Source organism: Tupaia chinensis, unplaced genomic scaffold (genome assembly GCF_000334495.1).
Source record: "Tupaia chinensis unplaced genomic scaffold, TupChi_1.0 Scaffold000674_2, whole genome shotgun sequence".
NCBI classification, from domain to species: Eukaryota; Metazoa; Chordata; class Mammalia; order Scandentia; family Tupaiidae; genus Tupaia; species Tupaia belangeri.
In genome coordinates, this window is record NW_006160198.1 from 3,330,972 (window position 1) to 3,335,788 (window position 4,817).

The following is a 4,817-nucleotide window of genomic DNA, read 5'->3' on the forward strand; positions in this document are numbered from 1 at the left end:
GCCTGCCCTGGCCGGCCCCGCCCGCGCTCCTGCTGCCGCTGCTGGGCCTCGCTGCTGCCACCGTCGCGGGTAAGCTGCGGGTTGCTGCGCCCGCTCCTGAGCTTAGGAGCCGGAACCGCGCGAGCCACGGTTCTCGCCCCTGCCCAACGCAGATTCACCCGCCCTGCTCCCGGCGGCGGCCTGGAGTCCCCCCACCCCCACCCCAGCGCACCTCGCTGTTTCCTGCGCTCCAACCCCGTGCACCCCCGTGGGCCCTAGTGTCCAGTCATCCCGCAGCCGCCTCTCTCGACCGGTGGGTCCTAGAGAGCGCTCGTAGGGACGGGAGGGGAGGTGTCCGAGGTTTCGCAGGGTGCTCTCTCTTCCTCCGAGCCTGCTTCTTCGTAGACCTCATTCTGCGAGGAGACCTCAAACGGGGCTGATTGACGACGCGCATAGGGACTTAAAAGTCCCACGACGGGCATAGTTTGGGGGCCGAAAAGAGAAACCAAGAAGTTAGACGCTGAGATTTCCTCAACTGGTGCGCAACAGGGGTGGCGGGTCACGGAGGGTGCATGGGCTGGAGGACGCAGGCCCTGTTTTGCAAGCGGCGTTGTTTGTCCACTTGGTTGGTGCTCAAGTTGTTGAAACAGGAAAAGCAGTTCAGTCAAATAGCCAACCTCTAGAACCAAGAGGGACATGAACAGCTTCTAGGCAAAGCTTGGATTCCATTTAAGTCGTGGGATTTAAAAAATCTTTGTCTAGTCTGTTGTGCGTGAAATGACATCTGAAAAATTACACATGATTATTCATTTCCTAAAGGATTCCCGAGAAAAATAGACCACTCTAGTAAATGTGTGTGTTTTTAAAGAGCTTTTGATACAAACATGTCAAAAATATGTTGATGGGGAAACTCGAGGGAAGACTTCCATCCAAAACCACTACTGATGGAACAATTCTGGGACTTGGAGAACACAGTAAACAACTAAATGAATGCTTGTGTGAGTTGGAATGACATGATTATGTGAGAGGTTTTTCCTCCTAAATTTCACTGCCTGCTTCTAAGTTCCCGTTCAAGCCTGCTGACAGGCAGAATATTCTGAAGGACCTGTGTTGGGGGTGGCGGCCCAGTAGGCAGCTCAGAACTTACACAGAGACTCAAAGCTCCTTTCTTGAAAGCATTTGTGGACAAGCAGTTAACAACCGCTATGGCTTTGGATGGGCTACCTATCAGGAAAGTAGAAATAAGAAGTGCGGGTCACAGAAATTTTGTCTAAGCCTAGGCTGGACTGGAGAGTCTATGAAGACTAATCTGTTTCTGCACACCCTCATTATATGGACCAGCAACATCTGAACTGACCTTTATCCACCCTCCACATTGCTATGCAGTGTGCAGGTTACTCAAACAATACCTTTCTTGTCAAATAGGCTTTTCCAGAATTTTAAAAGTGCATGCTGAATAAATTAATGCTGCTAATTAATCAACCTTCCTCAGCCAGGAGGCTTTAAAGATTACTTTATGAAGAGCATGAGCTTTGGCTTTGCTAGTTGCCCAACTTATCTGCACTTCAATAAAATGGGGATAACTTAACCTGTAACTGTTGTGAGCATCGAGAACTCTAGGGGCCAGCAGGTGGCATGGTGGTTGGCAGCTGGACTCCCATGTGGCTGAGTGCAGTTAGAGAGCTCTAGGGGCCAGCAGGTGGTGGTTAGGGTGCTAGACTCCCACATGGTTAGAAGCACCTTGCTTTCTCACTTCTCTCTCTCTCTGGTGAGCATGCATGCCCTGTAGCTTTTTTTTTAATAATGAAAAATAAAAATAAATAATTGCTAAAGTGCTAACTCTATGTCTAGTACAATAGGCATGGTAAATCTTGGGTTTCCTTCCCAAAATGAAGGGTAATTGCAGTTATACAAACATCCCTTGAGGACCACTTTATGTGTGTTAGATGTTTATCATAACTTAGCACATAGACATACCTGATGATGTTAGAGGCTGAAAAACTGCTGTGCATGAGGGGTCTCCAAAAAGTTCATAGAAGGGGCTAGATGGTAATTCATCAGTAAAGTGCATGACTCTTTGAGGCAGACTCACCTGAGAAGGTAACCAGTTGGCATCAGGAGACCTGAGTGTGCAGTGACCTTCTCCACCCTGTGGGTCCACTGCTGCCCACCCACTGGGTCATGGTACCTGCACCAGCAGTATGTCAGTGACCCAGGCTGGCTTAAGCCAAGGTGGACAATACGTTGGGCCCCTGCCAGGGATTTTGTGTCCCTGTCTCTCTCACTCATGGAATAAATGAATAAATAAATAAATCCTTAAAATAAAATGGAGACCAGCAGATGATATAATGGTTATGTTGCTGGATTCCCACATGGTTGACCACAGTTTGATTCCTGGACTTGGTGGCTTAAAACTCACACCAGGGTCATTTGCATGGGTGCCCAAAATCCTGAGAGAATAATGGAGGAGAAGGGATTGCAGCATGACCATCCCCCCTGGGTGGGAGGTGATTTCTCACTTTATCTCTGGCTCTATCTGTCTCTCCAGAGAGCGTACGCACCCTACAGCAAAACAACTCTCTAAAATAAAAATAGTTAATGGGAAATGGAGATTATGAACAAGCTATGCATGGATTTCAAAATATTTTTGCACCAAAATAACTCATACTTTAAGTCCATTTTCAGTGAACTTTTTAAAGTCCTTTCATAGGTTTTTCATCACAATAGCACACAAATCTATCCAGATAAGATCAAGAATCTTATTTGGCTTAGAACTAAGTATGAAAACGGTTGTCAAGGTTAACCCAGGATTAGCTGGATGACAAGACCTTAGTAGAAAAGCTCTATGGCACGGGAACCAGCAGCTAGTGTAATGGCTATGTTGCTGGACTCCCACGTAGTTGACCACGGTTCATGTCTTGGACCCGGTGGCTTAAAACTCACGCCGGGCATGTGTGCGTGTGTGCCCCCGATCCTGAGAGGAGAACGGAGAAGCGATTGCAGCGTGTCTATCCCCCAGGGAGGAGATTTCTCACTTTCTGTCTCTCTCTGTCTTTCTGGTGAGCACACAAGCCCTATAGAAAAAAAACTCTCCCCCCCCCCAAAAAAAAAAAAATCATAGTATGGGGCCAGCAGGTGACATAAAGGTGAAAGGCACTGGATCCTACATGGCCAACTCTGTCATTCAAGTCCTGGATTTAGTGGCTTGTAAATCACTCCAGGTGGATGTGTGTGCATGCCCTAAATCCTGAGAGAAGAATGAATAAGGGATTAGGCTTTGGCCATCTCCCTTGGGAAGTGATTTTTCTCTCTCTCTCTCTCTCTCTGTCTCTGTCTCTCACTGTGTGTATCAAGCTCACATGCCCTATAACAGAAACTAAGAACAAAAACAAACAACCAAAAAAATGTGTATAAAACATTCTTTAAATTCCTGAGTAAATTTCCAAGATATCCCTTTTAGAAACTTCTCTAATGGTGCTTTTTGTGCATAATATATAATAAATGATCAGTGTAAGTTTACTGGGTCACGATTTCCTATAGTTGGCATGGGATAAATGAAAATAAGCATGTTCAGAATAAGTTCTCATTCTGTGGTCGTCATGTAGATTAGAATCTCGACCCTTGATTTTGAATTACCATACCCTACAAACCTTAGATGAGGTGCCACTGCCTTCCTCCCCAATGTCATCTCTTTAACACCTCTCCTGCCATTCACTGTGTTTATCCACGCTGACCCTCTATGTCCTCCAATACCTGCTCGTCCTTCTGTGAATACTGCCTCCTACTGGTCCTTTGCACAGCTGCCCCACCATTTAGATCTGTGTTCAGATGTCACCCCTAAGGCCTCAGATAAGGGACTGATAACCACAATACATGGGGAACCCAAGAGACTTACCTAAAAAAAAAAAATTAAGCCAATTGAAAGATAGGAAAATGAGCCGAATAAAAATCTCTCTAAGGAAGACATACAAACAGCCAAAAAGCATATGAAGAAATGCCTAACATCCCTCATCATAAAGGAGATGCAGATTAAAACCACAATGAGATACCACCTAACCTCTGTCAGAATGGCAAAGATTAAAAATACAAAAAGTTATGTGTTGGCAGGGTTGTGGTGAAAGGGGAGCTCTCCTATACGGTTGGGGGGAATGTAAATTGGCCCAGCCACTGTGGAAAACAATATGGAGGTTCCTCAAAGACATACAGATAGAACTACTATATGATCCAGCAATTTTACTCCTGGGTATCTACCCAAAGGACAGGTGAATGCTCAGTTGAAAAAGTGCTTGCACATCTATGTTTATTGTGGCATTATTCACGATTGTTAAGAATGGAGCCAACCCAAATGTCAATGAACAGATGAATGGATTGAGAAAGTGTGGCATATATACTTCATGTAATACTATTTGGCCATGAAAAACAAGACCCCGGCATTTGATAGAAGGTGGACAAATTTGGAAGATTTATTGCTGAGTGAAGCAAGTCAGGCTATGAAAGAGAGGCATCGTATATCTCCACTTAACATATACTGACTGTCTGCACTCTGTGGTAGAGACTGAAAGATTTGAGGGCATAAAAGCATTGAAAATAGTTATGGACACTAGAGACAGTGTGGAAGAAGGGTGGGAGAGGTGAAGAGTAAAGGGAAGGAAATTAGGGAGAAAAATAGAGAAGTAAGATATTTGGGGGCCGGCAAGTGGCATCATGGTTGAGGGCACTGGACTCCCACATGGCTGAACATGATTTGAGTCCTGGACCTGGCAACTAGCTTTCTCACTCCCTGCTCAGCACTCTTACCCCCCCGCCCCCCCCCCACCCTCTGTTTCTCTCCTCTCTAA

General features: G+C 45.8%; 1 protein-coding gene and 1 long non-coding RNA gene across 4 annotated transcripts in view; one reads left to right on the plus strand and one right to left on the minus strand.

The window, feature by feature from the left end:
* The window catches only part of LOC106736180 (uncharacterized), a 39,434-nt gene extending 38,868 nt beyond the window's left edge, over positions 1-566 (minus strand). For all 3 annotated transcript variants that reach the window (XR_001371271.2, XR_003551391.1, XR_003551390.1), the window contains exon 1: positions 212-566. This is a non-coding gene — a long non-coding RNA (uncharacterized LOC106736180). The remainder of the gene's footprint in view (positions 1-211) is intronic.
* LY75 (lymphocyte antigen 75) overlaps positions 1-4,817 on the plus strand; it is a 192,109-nt gene that overhangs the window by 128,535 nt on the left and 58,757 nt on the right. The window lies entirely within an intron of this gene.